This window comes from Haematobia irritans, chromosome 5, assembly GCF_050003625.1.
Source record: "Haematobia irritans isolate KBUSLIRL chromosome 5, ASM5000362v1, whole genome shotgun sequence".
In the NCBI taxonomy this organism is placed as follows: domain Eukaryota; kingdom Metazoa; phylum Arthropoda; class Insecta; order Diptera; family Muscidae; genus Haematobia; species Haematobia irritans.
In genome coordinates, this window is record NC_134401.1 from 120,158,431 (window position 1) to 120,180,491 (window position 22,061).

Genomic DNA, 22,061 nt, shown 5'->3' on the forward strand with positions numbered 1-22,061 from the left:
GACGGAAATGCTTAGATCGACTCAGAATTTCACCACGACCCAGAATATATATACTTTATGGGTTCTTAGAGCAATATTTCGATGTGTTACAAACGGAATGACAAAGTTAATCCTATGGTGGAGGGTATAAAAATTCCTTTGCGATGGCGGTATTTATTTGAACAAATGTTGCAAATATTTGAATTTAGAGCAAAGGGGAATTTATAGTTTCCATGGTAACTGTAATTTGGGTTAATTTATATATTTACATATTTATTTATTTACTTCGTCCAGGAAAATATTCCTAACAGACCACTGCTTCTTAATAAATGAATACCTTCGTTAAAACGGAAGGCGTTTAGTAAAACACACCTAAATATAAAAAATTGGGCAAAATAAAAACAAAACTTAGTTGATGCCCTACAAGAGAGTTTTTATAAAATACTGGATTTTACGTATTGAGTTTGATTATTTTATCAGCTGGCTGAAAAAAAATGGACCACTCTAGGGGTTTATATGTCGCAAAGAGAGAATGAAAATTCAATAAATGAGATCTGTATCCGAATTTTTATAGCTTTATAGCTAGATAATTCCCTAAAGTCAAAATCTTTGAATCCATGTAAATTTTTTTTTTCGAGTGTATGTGTTACAAATGAAGTGGCAAATGGGTATAAATAGATCACAATCAATTTAATTACATTTGATCCATCAGAGCCAACAACAACAAAAATAACACAAAAATTGATTATCGTTGACTTTGACCCTACCTATGATTGGTCATTATTGGCGAATGAAATGATCACACCCAGATAAACAGATGGGGAAACACAAATGGCAAAGTAATCAAATAAAATAAAAATTCTAGCGTCAGTGCTAACAACGCGTGGCATTTGCTATAGACGTAAGCATAACGGTAAAACGACATTTTACGAAAAAAGAAATCACAAACGAAGAAATTCGATAAAAATTGGAGAAACATATAAAGAAAATGGTAAAAAGTATGAGGAAATGAGGAATAATGATAATTGGAAGAACTTACCAAACAACACGAAGTAAGGTAATTTTATAACAAAATCATAAATTTAAAATAAAAAATTAAAATAAAATGTTTTAAAAATCAAATTAATCTCACTTCTCTGTTATTTAAATCACTTCTTCATTCGAACTGTCAAATAAGAACTAGGCTTATTTTTTTTAGTTTTCGTTGAAAACTATTGATTATCCATAAATTAAAATCACTGAACTTCAACAACACACTTTTTGCTACCGCCCCGCAGTCCAATTAAAAATTGACTAAACATCTGTAAATGTCCCATTTGTCTCTTGTGCAAACTCAAGTCATGGTAACAGTCTTCGTTCATTTCCAGCGGTTTTTTTGTTTTTGCAAAAAGAGAGGTGTATATTTCGTCTTCTTCTGTATCTGCCTTATACTGGATTGTTTCAAAGTCTGATTAGCGAGGTGAATTATCAGTGATTTTAATCTTTAAGTCTCTCTTTCGCTCTTCTCAAACAAACAGAAAATGGAGAGAGAATAACATTACACGCTCTTTTCCTCTGACCCAAACTGATATGCACTTATCACCCACAGTCACAATCGCCAGCCATGCCTCAACACCGTGTTCGGCATGCTGGCGCTCGTCTCTCCGTGTCACTCATTTTCTTCAAATTGATTTGGTCATACATATTTTAAAAATAAATATGCATACGTATGTACTCGCGTTTGCATGTATGTACATACATAAATAATTCATCCAAAATTTATTTTGTTTATATTTCAGTTTCAGAAGTTTCATTAGAATAAAAATAAAGAAAACAATCTCTGTTACACTTTTTTTATTTAACAGATGGTTTATTTTGCTCACATTATTGTGTGTTGATAACAGAGTGTGGCAATACTGAGGTCACACAGTGGCTCAAAGTCGTATTTGGGGGAAACTCAAAACTATTATACACACAAAAAAAAAATTCACAAAAATTTTTCCAATAAAAATTTTAATTGAGTTTTAAAAAATATTCAATTAAAAATTTAATTGATTTAACAAATTTTTTAATTGAAACAAAAATCAATCACAAAATTAATAGTATCAATTAATTTTTTAATTGGATCAATTTACTTTTTAATTGACCTTCAATTAATTTATGTATACCAAAATGATTTGTTTGATGATTTTCAGCACATACACTGAAAAAAAATGTTCGGTTTCAAAAATTATACAAGAATACAAATCATAATTTATTCATCTGCTTTCTTCGTGCAATATTGGAATCCTCCATAAAAGTTTTAACATAAAATTAAAATTCCATATGAAGTGAACTTCGCAATTGTGGTAAAATTTTATGAAATTATGAACTATTTTGTGGGAAATATGAATTCAGCAAGTCTTATACTTCATTTGTTTTTAGTTCATTCATTCATTTTTAGTTCATTTAAATAACTTACGCGAAAAATTACTGAAGTCAAGAAAAATGTTTCATATTGAAGGGATTTCATCATAAATTCCATGAAAAGAATATAGTTAACTTGGCTTTAGTGCCCCGTAGGGTTCACTGTGTTTTGAGTGTATGCCAACATGTGTGCTAACATTCTGTTTGTAGCGCTTGCGTATCCATAAATTGAAACCTCGCTAACTCCCAAACGACAAATGTTATCGACTTGAAACTTATTAAGTTTTGCAATCAACATCAATTAATTTTTTAATTGAATCAATACAAATCAATTGGAATTTGATAATGAAATTAATTATTTTGATATCCTAAGCCACATAGTGGTCAGGGTCTGCCCAAACATGTGCCGACCAGAAATGTTGACTTTAGACCCCATAAAATATATACCGATCGACCCAGCATCACCTCCTGAGTCGATCTAGCGCTTGGTGTCCGTCCGTCCATGTTATTTGTTGTCCGCAGGATTCGGGTCGCAATTAAAGGGTGATACGGTCAAAATATGGTCAAGGGAAAACGCGTGTAAATCGGTGAAATCGGTTTTTTAAAAAATCAAATTAAATTTCTTTTTCAAGTTCAATTAGTATAAAATTCAGGAAAAATATTCAGTTCGGCTTTCGCTTTTCCAAATCCGAATTGCCGGGCCTCACGCTTGACACCTGCCATCAGATTTTGTACAGCAACCTTGTCCACCTTCTTCGCCGCAGAAAGCCAGTTTGCCTTCAACTGCTGCTCGTCCTTAGCAGGTTTTTTGGTCTACTTTAGGTTCCGCTTGACAATAGCCCAGTATTTCTCAACTGGGCGGAACTCTGGTGTGTTGGGAGGGTTCTTGTCCTTGGGAACCACCTGCACGTTGTTGGCGGCGTACCACTCCATGGCCTTTTTACCGTAATGGCAAGATGCCAAATCCGGCCAAAACAGTACGGAACAACCGTGTTTCTTCAGGAAAGGCAGCAGACGTTTATTCAAACACTCTTTGACGTAAATTTCTTGGTTGACAGTCCCGGAAGCTATGAAAATGCTACCACACAGATGGCTTGCCAAACCAGATATTTCTTTGCGAACTTTGACAGTTTTATGTGCTTGAAAATATCTGCTACCTTTCCCCTTCCTTTTGCCGTATAAAACTCCTGTCCCGGAAGCTGCTTGTAGTCGGCTTTGACGTAGGTTTCGTCGTTCATTACCACGACAAATTTCGTCAGCATCGTCGTGTACAGCCTCCGGGATCGCGCTTTGGCCGTCGTATTTTGTTTATCATCGCGATTTGGAGTCACTACCTTCTTGTAAGTCGATAGTCCGGCTCGTTTTTTTGGCTCGATGCACGGTTGTAGACGATACCATAAGCGTAGGAAGGCCTCTGGGGAGGGGGCTTAGACCCCCCAGAAAAATTTTAGCCCCCCCCCAGAATTTGAAAACCTATTTACGATTTTCCATTTTTATAAAAAATAAACAAGCCCAGCCAAAAAAGTAATGAAAATGATCTTTTTGGATCCGGAAGTGGTGCAAAATTGGCGAAGAAGCGTTGAATTCAACATGGGCTTGTCATAGGACGGAAGTCCTCCATTTCAACAACCGAATTTGCATCACTTTTTTAGGTGTGATCCGAATTCAATGTTCTGAATGTAAATTAAAAAATTCTGTTATATTTTGTCAAATAAATAATTTCTATAATTTTTAATGGATTCTAATGCTTGTCGGAAACGTTTGACCTCAAATATTTTCAAAAATTCACAAGTTTTTCAGAATGGATTTAGATTTTTTTTCGACAAAATTTTAATTATTTGTACCATTTTATGAATTCTTACTTCGTTTTTAAGTTATTTGAAACAAAAAAAAATAAAATTTCCCATTAAAAGTATGAAAAAACCAAGTTAAAAAATTGAATTTAAAGAACTTCCTGAGTAGTTAAAATAAAGAACATCATTGGGAGTACATCTTCTGGAAGTGCTTTTAAAGTTGTGTCTTTGGGAGAACTTCCAAATTTTTTTGCTGGGAAATGTGTGGAACTACTTTTACTTGCTTTATTAGAAATTAATTTTCGAGTTATTTTGGTGTCTAATTTTTTTATATTCATTTTTATGAAATAAAACATTAATTGAAATACAAATAAATGAAATATAAATTTTTAGCTAGGGGGGCTACAGCCCCCCCTAGGAAAATTGTCTAGCTACGCTAATGGACGATACACCCAGCTTATTTGCGGTATCTCGGAGAGAGAGGTTAGAGTTTCGCTTCAAACTACCGGCAACTCTCTTTGTCGTCTCAGCGGCTTCCGGTTTTCGATTTCCCTCCGATCCAGACTTCCTGGCTGTCGACAAACGTTCCCCAAACACTTTAATTACATTTGTAACGGTTGATTTGGCAACTTTTAGCGATTTTGCCAGCTTTGCGTGCGAGTAGCTCGGATTTTCGCGATGCGCGAGCAAAATTTTGATACGCTGCTCTTCTTGCTTGGACGGCATTTTGACAACTGAAGAGTGAATTCCAAAATCAAAATAGGAGCAACATTCCACACACACACACCTTCAAAATGAGGGGTGTTCAGGTTTTTTAAATGCAAAATTGAAAGAAATACGTCAAGTTTATATTGACCAAATTTTGACCGTATCACCCTTTATTAACCGATTTTGATAAAATTTGGTATGTGGCGTTTTTTTGGTACGAGTACGAACGCTATGGAATTTGGAAAAATCGGATCAAATTTAGATATAGCTGCCATATATATGTATCGCTCGATTTTCCCAAATTTGTCCATAAGTCCAATATTTATCAACCGATCTGACTCAAAGTTGGCCAAATCTAATTTTCTATAGTACTTACTTTATGTGCAAAAAATCATCGAAATCGGTTCGTATTTAGCTATAGCTCCCATATATATGTATCGCCCGATTTTCAGAAATTTGGCCATAAAACCCTTATTTATCAACCGATATTACTCCGATATTGGCTTTATATAATGTTCTATAGTACTGACTATATGTGCAAAATATCATCCAAATCGGTTCAGATTTAGATATATCTCCTATATATATGTAGCGCCCAATTTTCAAAAATTTGCCCCTTACAACCAAATTTTTGACTGTAGTGGCCGATTTTAATCAAATTTAGCACAAGGTAATCTCCTGTAATATCAACAAAACCTGCAAAATATAATCCAAATCCGTTCAGATTTAGATAAAGCTCCCATATATATGCATCGATCGATTTTCCAAAATTTGGCCATAATACTCTTATTTATTAACCAATGTTGCTCAAATTTCAAATGTACATGTATGAGCTGATCGTATTTAGACTTACATGTAGCTCTTACATAAATCTATACTATCTGGTATACTAACTCTGTAGGTTCAGAATCAACTATAGCTCCTAATATCAGACATTTCTGTTCAGATTTTGATAAAACTCCCATGTACCCCTTGATGTTCTTAAATGTGGAAATGCGGTTTTTCCCCAAACCTATACCATTGATAACCCACAAACAATGTTTACTAATTCAGTAGGGGTGGTTTAGGGTATGATATAGTCGGCCACGCCCGACTTTCTGCTTTACTCACTTGCTTTTAATAAATATTTTTTATGCCCAATTAAAACTGATGCTATCATTTTCGTGATTGCAGACATTCATATTTAAAAATTAATCATAAAAAAAATCTGTGCAACATGACTCCATAAGGGCAATTTATAAGACAATGTTAAGATGTTTTGAGATATTTTGTCATCGGCAACTGTTACCATAACTTAAGAAATACAATTGTGAATTAATTAACATAACTTTTTATGCAATCCATGGAGGAGAGTATCCTAAATTAGTTAGTATTTTCTGCCGCTTTGAGTTCTTAACAATGAATATTTCAAACTGTACCAAATAGATCATTGTAGTACCATTATATGTACTTTCTGTATCCCTTCTATACCATTTATACCATATGTATTGTAATGATCACTAGGACCATTGTCTTTATGAACATTTCTTGTTATTTTCGTAGAAGAAGTGAAGGCTTCGGCTTCTTTCCTTAGTTTTCTATAACATTTTGTAATTCTTTTAAATGTTTTATATTTGAAATACATATTTCTTGTAATTTTGTACTATCTACACATATATTACAAATATTCAATAATGACGCCATGGGATCATGTGTAGTAAATAAAAAAAAATTGATTTGTTATGACATGGTGGGTATGCATTTGTTTTATCAAAGAAGGTGAATTTGTTTCACTTTCATTATCTGCCAATCTATAGAAAACAAAAATTGAGCATAATTAGGTATATATGTAGCCGGCAAAGACGCTACATTCTCATTATGTTGAGTTTTGAGTTATTCTCTTTCTCTCTTTACATTGTATCTTAGTTGATTACTCGCATATGAAATAAAAGAGAGAACTGTTATGTCTTGTGAACCGTTCATTCATTACCAATGTTATATACCCTAAAAAAAAAAAAACAATCTAAAATATTCACTATAATATATTTGTGCTCTGATCCGTGGTATTATGGTGTTCGATGACAGGCCATCAAACACCAAAAAAACATATACGAGTGCAGTTCGGAAACTTCTTAGCCTATCAATGAAAGAGAATAGTTAGTTTTTCAAAAACTATTTTTATTTTTCAATATAATCTCCCGAAACTTCAATAAACTTAGTCCAACGCTTTTCTAGCAATTCTATCCCTTGATTAAAATAGTTTTCCTCAAGGTCTTCAAAATAGTGGTTTACAACTGTAATTGCATCTTCATTTGAGGTAAAACGCTTGCCAGCAAGGATTTTGTTTTAGATTTGGGAACAAGTAAAAGTAACTGGGAGCTAAATCAGGAGAATAAGGTTGGTGGTCAAGCAACTCGTACTTTAATTCGTTGATGTTAGCCATTGTTAAAACACTCTTGTGCGCTGGTGCGTTGTCTTGATGAAACATTTGTTTTTGTTGTAAGTCAGGACGTTTTTCTCGAATTTGTATTTAATTGATCCAAAAGGTTGCAATGGTACTCTGAATTTATTCTTTTACCCTTTAACAGATAGTCAATCAATAAAATACCTTTGAAGTCCCAAAAAACCGTTGCCATAACCTTACCAGCCGATTGAATTGTTTTTGCCTTCCTCCAGCTTCAGTCCACTGTTTGGGTTGTTCTTTTGTCTCTGGAGTATAGTGGTGGATCCATGTCTCATCAACAGTTATGAAACGACGATTAAAATCCGTTTTATTTCGCTTAAAACGATCCAAACAAGCTTGAGAAGTGTTCATTCTTATGCGTTTTTGATCGACTGTTAACAAATGCGGCGCCCATCTTGCAGAAACCTCCTTCATCTGTAGTTCTTCATGCAAAATTGAATGGACTCGATCGTTTGAGATGCCCATGATATTAGCAATTTCACACACTTTTATTCGTCGATCATTTAATACCATATCATGCACTTTGGCTACAATTTCTGTTGTTGTTGCTGCTTTTAGACATCCACTACGCGGTTCATCCTCAAAGCTTGTACGACCACGTTTAAATTCAGCAACCCAATTTTTTACTGTTGCATATGAAGGAGCACCTTCTCCTAACACATTCACCATATCATTATGAATTTCTTGTCCCGATAAACCTTTTTTATGTTAATATTTAATGACAGCACGCATTTCTATTTTTCATTGTAAAAAAATTGCGGATGCGTCTTTTTTGAACACCTGTTTCTATATGAAGGAGTTGCCAGAACGAAACGAAATTTAACATGTGTTCATAACAGAGATGGAAGTTTCCAAAACACTTAACTTTTTTCTGTTTATACCGCGCTTTTTGTGCAAGGCTAAGCAGTTTCCGAACTGCCCTCGTAACTTAGTAGAAGCGCCAAGTAAATAAACAAATATATGAAACATGTCTGAAATTGTAATTGTTTCGCGAACAGTGAACAGAACTATGGGGAAACCGTGTTCCAGATAGAAATATCAATAATAACAGATTGGCTGATAAGTCCCCGGTCTGACACATAGATGGCGTCGCTAGTATTAAATGCATATTATTTTTATATAGTACCAACCTTCAAATGGTTCGTGTCAAAATTTGACGTTTGTAAGTCAATAAGTTTGTGAGATAGAGTGTCTTTTGTGAAGCAACTTTTGTTATTGTGAAAAAAATGGAAAAAAGGAATTTCGTGTTTTGATAAAATACTGTTTTCTGAAGGAAACAAAATACGGTGGAATCAAAAACTTGGATTCATATTGAGTTTCCGGACTCTGCCCCAGGGAAATCAATAATAATTGATTGGTATGCAAAATTCAAGCGTGGTGAAATGAGCACGGAGAACGGTGAACGCAGTGGACGCCCGAAAGAGGTGGTTTCCGACGAAAACATCAAAAAATCCAAAATGATTTTGAATGACCGTAAAATGAAGTTGATCGAGATAGCAGAGGCCTTAAAGATATCAAAGGAACGTGTTGGTCATATCATTCATTAATATTTGGATATGCGGAAGCTCTGTGCAAAATGGGTGCCGCGCGAGCTTACATTTGACCAAAAACAACAACGTGTTGATGATTCTGAGCGGTGTTTGCAGCTGTTAACTCGTAATACACCCGAGTTTTTCCATCGATATGTGACAATGGATGAAACATGGCTCCATCACTACACTCCTGAGTCCAATCGACAGTCGGCTGAGTGGACAGCGACCGGTGAACCGTCTCCGAAGCGTGGAAAGACTCAAAAGTCCGCTGGCAAAGTAATGGCCTCTGTTTTTTGGGATGCGCATGGAATAATTTTTATCGATTATCTTGAGAAGGGAAAAACCATCAACAGTGACTATTATATGGCGTTATTGAAGCGTTTTAAGGTCGAAATCGCGGCTAAACGGTCCCATATGAAGAAGAAAAAAGTGTTGTTCCACCAAGACAACGCACCGTGCCACAAGTCATTGAGAACGATGGCAAACATTCATGAATTGGGCTTCGAATTACTTCCCCATTCACCGTATTCTCCAGATCTGATCCCCAGCGACTTTTTCTTGTTCTCAGACCTCAAAAGGATGCTCGCAGGGAAAAAATTTGGCTGCAATGAAGAGGTGATCGCCGAAACTGAGGCCTATTTTGAGGCAAAACCGAAGGAGTACTACAAAAATGGTATCAAAAATTGGAAGGTCGTTATAATCGTTGTATCGTTCTTGAAGGGAACTATGTTGAATAATAAAAACGAATTTTGACAAAAAATGTGTTTTTCTTTGTTAGACCGGGGACTTATACGCCAACCAGTTAATTTTTGGATATGCTCTGCTATTGGTATGGTAGACCTACCTGATGTGAGGATATTATCAGTATTGTTTGTCTGAGGTGTACATAAACGGAGTAGAGAGGACTTCGTCTGGTTAACTAACAGGTCAATTAAAAAGACACGGAGAAGCCAAATAAACATTTGAAGAACTGTTGAACTGTTGCCGCAACCCAAGTAATTCGATTGTAGATAACAGTCTTTACTAGAACTTTGTACGGAACCCATGGCGGAGCGTATATAAGATTCGGTCTAGGGCAATTTTTCGCTGTATATAGTTTGTTTTTTTTTTTTTTGAGAGAGAGAGAGTGTAAATTTTTCTTGCAATTTTGTATCACCACTTGTTTGTATTAAACAAATATTGGTATCATCAAGGTAGTAAATAAAATAGTTTGATTTGTTATGACCTTATGAAGACCATAAATTTGTTTTCCATTATCTCTGTTCATTATCTCTCAATATATAAAAAAAACAAAAATTGTGCATAGTTACATATTTATGAACCCGGCAAAGAGGCTACATTCTCATCATATTGAGTTTTAAGTTATTCTCTTTTTCTCTTTAAATTATGCCTAAAGCCATTAGTTATGTATGAAATGTTTTGATTTAATGTCTTATCAACACTTCATTCATGGTCAATGTTATTATATATCCTGAAAAAAAGAACAACATAGATTGTACACTTCAATATAATTTTTGTGCTCTATGGAATGATCAGTGGCGATTTTTTGTTCGATGGCAGACCATCAAACTCAAAATTTGTTTGAAATGTAATCACATAAGTTAGTCGAAACGGCATGTAAATAAACAAGTGTGTCAAACATGTCTGATATTGTAATTGTTTAGCTGATAGAGAACAGAAAGTTGGAAAAACGGTTTTCCAATTAGAAAATATTAAATTTTTGGGAGACTACCTGATGTGATGATTTCCTCAATAGGTTTGGCTGAAATTTACACAGACGGAAATTATTTAAAAGCTAAAATTTTATCCATCACACGCTGCACGAAAGTGGCTCCATGGTATGTTGGCCCATTGCCGGTGAAGAGCCGTCCTGAGATGATCGGCACTTAAGTATTTTTAGTGCCAAACATACTCTCCAAAATGCCCCAGGCGCAACGTAATGAGATATTGAGATTTTGGTAGGTATTGTGCGGTAGAAATGAAGCGAGGAACATCGTTTTTAAGCCAATATTGGTTGGTTCTCAAGGCCAATCGAAAGTGTACATTTTCAGCTGCCCTCTTTGGAAAGTAAACCCGATCATTTCCTTAGTTCACAAACTGCTCAACTTGGAGCGATTCCATGTCAACGACAAGGGACCTCGTTTTTATAGACGAGTCCGAGCGTCAATAACATTACGGTGAATCTCCATATATAGGTTTAAAAAACATTCAGAAATGTAACCAGCATTACCGCTGAAAATATTGTTAGTGTTCGGTCGTATCTGGAATTGAACCCAGGACTATTTGCATCCAAGGGGGGCCACCATTGTATTACGATGGCTTCCTTGGTGCAAGGGTTACCGTTGATTTTTGTCCAGTTTTTAGACTTTATGCAACACTGCCAGTATAACGGCAAAGAGAAATATAAGATTTATTCACAGTTGAATGCTAGAGGTTTTTAACGATGAACTAAAATAGAATTAAATTGCCATATAGGGACTACTGTTTTTTTAGTGCAGGTTGTTATAAATGTACTACAACTAATCTTAAATTAAAATAAAACAAGTATATACGGCCGTAAGTTCGGCCAGGCCGAATCTTATGTACCCTCCATCATGGATTGCGTAGAAACTTCTATGAAATACTGTCATCCACAATCGAATTAATTGGGTTGTGGTATCTTAAAATTTCTTATCATCATTTTCTAAATTGTGAGTTAGTCCATACGTGGTATATATAGTTACGTCTACAAATAATTACGAATCGATATGGACTTTTGCACGGTACGTAGAGAGCCAGAATTGAAATATGGGGGCTATACACAATTATGAACTTGATATGGACCAATTTTTGTGTGATTGAGGATCGATTATCTGAGGGCTATATATAACTATAGACCGATATGGACCTAATTAGGCATGGTTGTTAACGACCATATACTATCACAATGTACCAAATTTCAACTTACTCGGATGAAATTTGCTCCTCCAAGAGGCTCCAAAACCAAACCTCGGGATCGGTTTATATGGGGGCTATATATGATTATGGACTGATATGGACCACTTTTGGCATGGTTGTTAAATATCACGTACTAACATCACGTACCAAATTTCAACCGAATCGGATGAAATTTTCTTCTCTTAGAGGCTTCGCAAGCCAAATCTGGGGATCGGTTTTTATATATTTATGGACCGATGTGGACCAATTTTTGCATGGTTGATAAAGACCATATACTAACACTATCTACCAAATTTCAGCCGGATCGGATGAAATTTGTGTCTCTTAGAGGCTCCACAAGCCAAATCGGGGGATCGGTTTATATGGGGGCTATATATAATTATGGACCGATGTGGACCAATTTTTGCATGGTTATTAGAGACCATATACGAACACCATATACCAAATTTCAGCCGGATAGGATGAAATTTGCTTCTCTTATAGGCTCGGCAAGCCAAATCGGGGTATCGGTTTATATGGGGGCTATATATAATTATTGACCGATGTGGACCAATTTTTGCATAGTTGCTAGAGACCATATACTAACACCATGTACCAAATTTCAGCCGGATCGGATGAAATTTTCTGCTCGTAGAGGCTTCGCAAGCCAAATCTGGGGATCGGTTTATATGGGGGCTATATATAATTATGGACCGATGTGGACCAATTTTTGCATGGTTGTTAGAGATCATATACTAACACCTTGTACCAAATTTCAGCCGGATCGGACCGTTTATATGGAGGCTATACGTAAAAGTGGACCGATATGGCCCATTTTCAATACCATCCGACCTACATCAATAACGACTACTTGTGCCAAGTTTCAAGTCGATAGCTTGTTTCGTTCGGAAGTTAGCGTGATTTCAATAGACGGACGGACGGACGGACGGACGGACATGCTCAGATCGACTTAGAATTTCACCACGACCCAGAATATATATATTTACTTTATGGGGTCTTAGAGCAATATTTCGATGTGTTACAAACGGAATGACAAAGTTAATATACCCCCCATCCTATGGTGGAGGGTATAACAAGTGTATACAGCAGTAAGTTCGGCCGGGTCGAATATAAAATACCCACCACCATGACTCAAATATTATAGTTTCCTTTTAAATTTCAGGGGGTTTGATGACAGATATGTTAGTACACTTTCCGAACACTGAAAAAACGGTGAACCCACCAGTATTACAAACGCTCGCATCACGCCGATGTCATTAAAATAAGTAAACATTTTTCGACAAATTTAAGAAAATTTATTAGACATAATTAAGTTTTTTACTTCATAAAGAAAAAATTTTAGTTTGAAGGAAAAAAATGGAGTTCAAAATTGCAAGAATGTCTTTAGTGACATACGAAGTTCATGATGAACGCATTTGTAGTAAAATTTGCAAATTTAAAGAAATACTAAACTGTATTGTGGAAGACACGAATTTAGTTACTCTTTATGCTTCATTTGTGTATATTTTTTCCTCGTTTTTAGTTAATTTAACTAAGGTACGCAAAAAATTATTGGAGTAAAGGAAAATTTCTCCAAACATAATAAGTCCATGAACTAAAATTAAGTTAAATTGGCTTTAGTGAAATAGAGAATTCACTTTTTTTGGAGTGAAGATAAATCTAAAGATTTTACCTATGAAGACTATATCAGATTCTGGATTTATAAGAACCATTTATTTCCATTTATTTAAGCAATTCAAAGCCTTTAAAAGGCGAAATTAAGGAATTACAATGTAATACTCTATTTTTTTGCGTTTTCGAGGAATCATTAACAACTCTTGGAGGTGTGCAAGAAAATGATGAAATAATGCCTTGTTTTGAAATCTTAAATCTGTAGATGTTCATCCCCACTATTTAAATGATTACGAGTAGTTACTCACCGATACTCACCATTTTGGTTGCACCTTTTTATGGTCCTAAATTAATTCTAGATTTCGAATTTCATGCAAATTGGATAAAAAATACGGTTTCTATAAGCCCAAGAAGTAAAATCTGGAGATCGATCCATATGAGGGCTATATCAAAACATGGACCGATGCTCACCATTTTCGGCATACCTTTTTATGGTTCTACAATACATCTAGATTTCCAACTTCTGGCAAATAGGATAAAAACTACAGTTTTTATAAGCCCGAGAAGTAAAATCTGGAGATCGGTCTATATATGTGCTATATCAAAACTTGGACCGATACTCACTATTTTCGGCATACATCTTTATGCTCCTAAAATGTGTCTAGATTTCCAATTTCAGGCAAATTGGATAAAAACTACGGTTTCTATAAGCCCAAGAAGTAAAAACGGGAGATCGGTCTATATGGAAGATATATCAAAACATGGACCGATGTTCACTATTTTCGGCATGCCTCTTTGTGGTCGTAAAATACCACTTTGTTTCCAATTTCATGTAAATTGGATTAAAACTACGGATTCTATAAGCCCAATAAGTAAAAACAGGAGATCGGTCTATATGGGGGCTATACCAAAACATGGACCGATACTAGCCATTTTTGGCATACCTCTTTGTAGTTCTAAAATACCTCTAGATATGCAATTTCAGGCCAATTGCATAGAAACTACGGTTTTTATAAGCCCAAGACACCAAATCGGGAGGTCGGTTTATATGGGGACTATATCAAAACCTGGACCGATATAGGCCATCTTCGAACTTGACCTGCCTGCAGACAAAATACGAGTTTGTGCGAAATTTCAGCACGATTGCTTTATTATTGAAGACTGTAGCGTGATTACAACAGACAGCCAGACAGACAGACAGACGGACATGGCTATATCGTCTTAGAATTTCTCCCTGATCACCATTCTATGATGGTGGGCATAAAAATTGGACAAATAGCAGCTAATATAGATCGCCTTATGCTTTTTCAGTACTGCACTATTCATGGTGAGATAATTATGTTTTTTTATACTACAAACTCTGCAGGGATGGAAAATGCAGTACTATAGTACTTTTTTCAATACTTTTTCACCCCGGTCAGTACCGTAGTACCCCCGCGAATGATTTAATATCTTTTGTGTAGACATTTTTGAGCCGACATCAGATTTATGGTAGTTCTGACAATTTGTAAAAGTCTTTAACAAATTTATTTGCTAATAGTCTTTTAGAAATTTAGCAAAACAGACAAGTTCATGCGGGAAGAAACACTCGATTTTGTAAAAACCATAATCAAAAACACGTTTTGATTGAATTTCAAGAATGTTTTAGTCGAAAGAAGCCTGTGTTTATACCCTAAACCACATAGTGGTCAGGGTATAATAAGTTTGATCGGCCAAAAAAATGTGCCTACCAGAAATATTGATTTTAGACCCCATAAAATATATACCGATCGACTCAGAATCACCTCCTGAGTCGATCTAGCGCTTGGCGTCCGTCCGTCCGTCCGTCCGTCCGTCCGTCCGTCTGTCCATGTATTTGTTGTTCAAAGGATTCCGGTCGCAATTATTAACCGATTTTAATGAAATTTGGTACAGGGAGTTTTTTGAGCACAAGGACGAACGCTATTGAATTTGGAAGAAATCGGATCAAATTTAGATATAGCTCCCATATATATGTATCGCCCGATTTCGACAAATGGGGTCATGTTGCGCGTTTTTTCAAACGGATCGTCACCAAATTTGGGAAAAGGTAATCTTTTCCATCGCCCTTCAAGTCTGCAAAATTTCATCCAAATCGGTTCAGATTTAGATATAGCTCTCATATATATGTATCGCCCGATTTTCCCAAATTTGGCCACAAAACCTTTATTTATTAACCGATCTTACTCAAAGTTGGCTAAATATAATCTTCTATAGCACTAACTATATGTGCAAAAAATCATCGAAATCGGTTCAGATTTAGCTATAGCTCCCATATATATGTACCGCCCGATTTTTCTAAATTTAGCCATAAAACTCTTATTTATCAACCGATCTTACCCAAATTTGGCTAAATGTAATCTTCTGTAGCACTAACTATATGTGCAAAAAATCGTCGAAATCGGTTCAGATTTAGATATAGCTTCCATGTATATGTATAGCCCGATTTTCCCAAATTTTGCCATAGAACCCTTATTTATTAACCGATCTAACTAAAAGTTGGCTAGATCCAGTCCTCTATAGTATTAACTATATGTGCAAAATTTCATCGAAATCGGTTCAAATTTAGATATAGCTCGCATATATGTATCGCCCGATTTTGAAAAATTCGCCCTTATAACCTTATGTTTGACCATACAGGCCTCATTTCGTAACTGATCTTACTCAAATCTTGCACAAGGTAACCTTTTGTGGTATTAATCAAACCCGCAAAATATTATGCAAATTGGTTCAGATTTAAATATAGCTTCCATATATATGCATCGCTCGATTTTCCCAATTTGGCCATAGTACTCTTATTTATTAACCAATGTTACTCAAATTTCAAATTTTGATGTACTAGCCGATCGTACTTATACGTACTTGTAGCTCTTACATAAGAATATTGCTCGATTTTTACAAATTTGTATTTATTACCCACACTAATTTAACGATTTTCTCTTTTTTAATAATGGGCTCAATATTAGTGGCATACTAACTCCGTAGGCGCTATATCAACACAGCCAGTGTTGCTGGAAATAGGGGAAATTCCCTATATGTAGGGTTCTTCTAATATTTAGCGTCTTGTAGGGACATTTTCACTCAACACAATTTGTAATAAGTTTTACATTTTGGTGGCTCTAGAGGAGGAAATTAGAAGCCGGCAAGGCTTGATCTTTAACAATGTGTGGTAAACTTTATTCCTGTAGAAAATTTTGTCAAAATTGCATTTCTATAGAAATTTTTTCAAAATATTATTTCTATAAGAAATTTTCTCAAATTTTTTTTTCTGTTGAATTTTTTCTCAAAATTTTATTTCTATAGAATTTATTGTCAAAATTTTATTTCTATAGAAAAATTTCTCACAAAAATTTGTTTATAGAAACTTTTTCCAAAATTTTATTTTTATAGAGATTTAACAAAAAAGATTACTAATTTGGGTAGAATTCTACCAACTGTGGCAACCGTGGTGGTAATACAAATTTATATTCTAAGTTATATACGTTGCATATTCATGTTTTAAGATAATAAAGTACTTAGAACCATTTTTGTTTTGTAATTTTTGTTAAATTTAACGAAAAATATAGTAGGGAAAATTATTTGGGAATGTATGGGAAAGTAGGGAACTTTTTTTGTCCTTGTAGGGTAAACCGAACATTTTCCCTGGCAACATTGACTATGAGCTATAGTCAGATTGAAACAAAGTACCCATAGACATGTACCCCTTAATTTTCTTAAATATGCAACTGCGGTTTATCTCCCAGACCTATATGTTACCCCACAAATGCTTATGATTACTAATTCTGTAATGATAGTTTAGGGTATGATATAGTCGGCCCCGCCCGACTTTCTACTTTACTTACTTGTTTTATATTATGTTTCCATACGAACACTTTCTAGATAAGAAGTTATCGATCGCGTACTAAAATAATGCGAACCAAAATATCTACCAACATTTGGAGAAAATCTTACCAAAAACTACCAACAAATATATTATTTTTCCAAAATTTATTTCTTCAGAAAGTTTTGTCAAAACTTTATTTCTATAGAACATTTTGTCAAAATTTTATTTCTATAGAAAATTTTGTCAAAATTTTATTTCTATAGAAAATTTTGTCAAAATTGTATTTGTATAGAAAATTTTGTCAAAATTTCATTTCTATAGAAATTTTTATCAGAATTTTATTTCTATAGAAAATTTTGTCAAAATTTCATTTCTATAGAAAATATTTGCAAAATTTTATTACAGTAGAAAATTTTGTCAAAATTTTAATTCTAAGAAAATTTTCTCAAAATTTTATTTTTATAAAAAATTTTATCAAAATGTTATTTAAATAGAAAATTTTGTCAACATTTTATTTATGTAGAAAATTTTGTCAAAATGTTATTACTATAGAAATTGTTTGCAAAATTTTATTTCTATAGAATATTTATGCAAAGTTTTATGTCTATAAAAATTTTTTGCAAAATTTTATTTCTATCGAATATTTTTGCAAAATTTTATGTCTATAAAACATGTTTGCATAATTTTATTTTCTATAAAATTCAGTTTAAAAGAGTTCTTGACAATAATCTTACAATTTAATTTTTGTTGAAATTTAGTGAAAAGTACTTTTTCGCTCAAAAAAAAAAAAAAAATACATTTTTTGTACTTTCTTAAAAGTTGTATTTTCCATCCCTGCTACAGACTTGTCCCATCAAACTCCATCACTTGATTTTAAGCCATGTTTACTTAACATAATTGAATGGGTATTAATGTTAACTACGCGAGCATAAAAGTCTTAATTCATAGGCTAAACAAAATCCATATCCTGTTAAATCCTTGGCAATGCTAAAACTTCTACGACAACAACTACAACAACATTGGGCTAACACGAAAAAGCTTTCTCTTAATAGTGCTCTCAATTTCACTCTCTTGACTTTTCCACCGCCACCCAGGGACTTTAATACCAGAAATAATAACAAATGCCGCGCACACACACTCACACAGACACATACACAAGGTGTAACACAAAAAGCTTTTCTACATCCACATCCATGAAGCAGAAATCAGTTGCGTGCATACTCTCCATTCAAACGGTATAGGAAACACGGAAGTACGAAAACGAAAATAGAGCAAAATAGTGTGTTTAGTAGGAATGCGAACGCGAGGAAAATAGTGAAAAAGTGAATGTGTTTTCCAAAACAAAAAATCCATAGAAAAAAAATTAATAAATAAAAAAGAATATCTAAACAAAGTTAATAAGTCTGTTAAGCAAAGGTGAATCAGTTAAATCAGTTAAATTGTTCTCTGCTAAGGGGAATTGAATAAAATAAATAATTCTCATGTTCTGTAGTAAAAATGGATTATGTGAATCTAAGACATCTAGGGGAAAAAATATGATATCGTTATAGAGTTTTAAATTGCATACCACAGCAGCAGTGGTAGAGGATATCCAATATCCCACTCGTCTATATATGTAATTGGTATGGGGAGAAAGGGATATATTAATGTGAGCAAACAAAAAAAAAAAAAAAAAAAACAATATAAAATAGAAAAAGCAACAAAAATATCACACAAGCTCTATGCTATTACAAGAGGAGCAAATCATGCATAGGTCACATTTATACACACATACATACTAATTCATATCCACGCACACATAAGCTGATACGAGAGGAATTGAGTAGGCCGCACATTTTACGACCGTGTCTCCGCCATTCAGCCACCAAACACCCAACAGGACCTAGCCGGAGCAACAAACATAGAGCTCAACACAACATCACAACACATGTGAGTCACACATAGAGTTGCCATTTTATGCTTCTCTCAAGAGCTTCAGTCTTCGACTTGAATATTGTTTACATCTTTATTGAGTGACATTGATTGAAATATTGATATTTTCCCCATCTTAGGGATACCAGCGAGGATTACTTTGTGAGAAATTTGAACAATATTAATTAAGCAAAATGTGTCACATGGACACACTTATATCTATATTTTATCAGATTTTTTATATATAGTAGCTTTTGCTCAAGGAGTACGTCAAGTGTGTCAAATTGAATTGAAATCGCTGCAGATTTTTATACTCCACGATTAAAACGATTTGGTCATGAAAGTGAATCAACACGCATGTGGTGTCAAACGGAGAACAGACGGAGTCAATTTGACAACGATAACAGGTTGGCTGATAAGTCACCGGTCTGACATATAGATGGCGTCAGTAGTATTAAATGCATATTATTTTTATATATTACCAACCTTCAAATGATTCGTGTCAAAATTTGACGTCTATAAGTCAATTAGTTTGTGAGATAGAGCGTCTTTTGTGAAGCAACTTTTGTTATTGTGAAAAAAATGGAAAAACAGGAATTTCGTGTTTTGGTAAAATACTGTATTCTGAAGGGACAAAATACGGTGGAAGCAAAAACTTGGCTTGATAATGAGTTTCCGGACTCTGCCCCAGGGAAATCAACAATAATTAATTGGTATGCAAAATTCAAGCGTGGTGAAATGAGCACGGAGGACGGTGAACGCAGTGGACGCCCGAAAGAGGTAGTTACCGACGAAAACATCAAAAAAATCCACAAAATGATTTTGAATGACCGTAAAATGAAGTTCATCGAGATAGCAGAGGCCTTAAAGATATCAAAGAAACGTGTTGGTCATATCATTCATCTATATTTGGATATGCGGAAGCTCTGTGCAAAATGGGTGCCGCGCGAGCTCACCTTTGACCAAAAACAACAACGTGTTGATGATTCTGAGCGGTGTTTGCAGCTGTTAACTCGTAATACACCCGAGTTTTTCCGTCGATATGTGACAATGGATGAAACATGGCTCCATCACTATACTCCTGAGTCCAATCGACAGTCGACCGGTGAACCGTCTCCGAAGCGTGGAAAGACTCAAAAGTCCGCTGGCAAAGTAATGGCCTCTGTTTTTTTTGGGATGCGCATGGAATAATTTTTATCGATTATCTTCAGAAGGGAACAGTGACTATTATATTTATTGCGTTATTGGAGCGTTTGAAGGTCGAAATCGCGGCAAAACGGCCCCATATGAAGAAGAAAAAAGACACCAAGACAACGCACCGTGCCACAATTCATTGAGAACGGTGGCAAAAATTCATGAATTGGGCTTCGAATTGCTTCCCCACCCACCGTATTCTCCAGATCTGGCCCCCAGCGACTTTTTCTTGTTCTAAGACCTCAAAAGGATGCTCGCAGGGAAAACATTTGGCTGCAATGAAGAGGTGATCGCCGAAACTGAAACCTATTTTGAGGCAAAACCGAAGGAGTACTACCAAAATTGTATCAAAAACTTAGAAGGTCGTTATAATCGTTGTATCGCTCTTAAAGGGAACTATGTTGAATAATAAAAACGAATTTTGACAAAAAATTTGTTTTTCTTTGTTAGACCGGGGACTTATCAGCCAAACTGTTAGAATGGCAATATGCGTTCTCTAAACAACAACCAGCGTTCATCATCTGAAAACGTAATGGTTACCCTAAAAAAAAGTGAACTCTATGTGGGACTAAAGCTAATTTTTTCTATTAAATAATTTAGTTCATTGAATTTTTCATTGAATATTTTAGTTCATTGAATTATTATGTTTTGATAGAGTTTGCTTGACTTTAATAATTTTTGGCGTACGTTAGTTAAATTAACTAAAAAAGAGAATAATTATACACAAAAGAAGCATGAAAATTTACTAAATTCGTGTCTCCGATAAAATAGTTCAGAATTTCTTAAAGATTGTAAATATTACCCACATGCACATAGTTAACTTCGTATGGTGGTAAAGACATTCTTGCAATTTTGAACTCCAATTTTTTTTCCTTCAAACTACTTCAAATTTTCTTTTCTTTTGTGAAATCGGTGTGACATCTGCCTTTGTTATACAGTTTAGTTAAAATTTTCTAAATTTAACTTACAATTTCTAAAACTAACCAAAATTTTCCTTCCTAATAGGTTTTTTGAGTATACGAATTTATAAAAAAAAAAAAACAAGTAAGGAAAGTCTAAAGTCGGGCGGGGCCGACTATATTATACCCTGCACCACTTTGTAGATCTAAATTTTCGATACCATGTCACACCCGTCAAATGTGTTGGGTGCTATATATAAAGGTTTGTCCCAAATACATACATTTAAATATCACTCGATTTGGACAGAATTTGATGGACTTCTACGATATCTATAGACTCAAAATTTAAGTTGGCTAATGCACTAGGGTGGAACACAATTTTAGTAAAAAAATATGGGAGACATTTAAATCTGAACCAATTTTAAGGAAACTTCGCAAAAGTTTATTTATGATTTATCGCTCGATATATATGTATTAGAAGTTTAGGAAAATTGGAGTCATTTTTACAACTTTTCGACTAAGCAGTGGCGATTTAACAAGGAAAATGTTGGTATTTTGATCATTTTTGTCGAAATCAGAAAAACATATATATGGGAGATATATCTAAATCTGAACCGATGTCAACCAAATTTGGCACGCATTGCTATAATGCTAATTCTACTTCCTGTGCAAAATTACACCTAAATCGGAGCAAAAAATTGGCCTCTGTGGTCATATGAGTGTAAATCGAACGAAAAATATATATGGAAGCTATATCTAAATCTGAACCGATTTCAATCAAATTTGGCACACATGACTATACTGCCAATTGTACTCCTTGTGCAAAAT

At 34.6% G+C, this 22,061-nt stretch overlaps 2 protein-coding genes across 7 annotated transcripts in view; one reads left to right on the top strand and one right to left on the bottom strand.

The window, feature by feature from the left end:
• Positions 1-1,287, bottom strand: part of Jabba (jabba) — a 42,175-nt gene extending 40,888 nt beyond the window's left edge. For 2 of the 4 annotated variants that reach the window (XM_075309486.1, XM_075309487.1), the window contains exon 1: positions 1,112-1,287. The gene's annotated coding sequence lies outside the window, so the exon portion shown is untranslated. Of the gene's footprint in view, positions 1-1,018 lie in introns of all 4 variants that reach the window. The other 2 variants (XM_075309485.1, XM_075309488.1) reach the window with 2 other exon arrangements.
• A 17,170-nt stretch (positions 1,288-18,457) lies between these two features.
• Positions 18,458-22,061, top strand: part of Mctp (multiple C2 domain and transmembrane region protein) — a 233,955-nt gene continuing 230,351 nt past the window's right edge. For all 3 annotated transcript variants that reach the window (XM_075310584.1, XM_075310586.1, XM_075310587.1), the window contains exon 1: positions 18,458-19,158. The gene's annotated coding sequence lies outside the window, so the exon portion shown is untranslated. The remainder of the gene's footprint in view (positions 19,159-22,061) is intronic.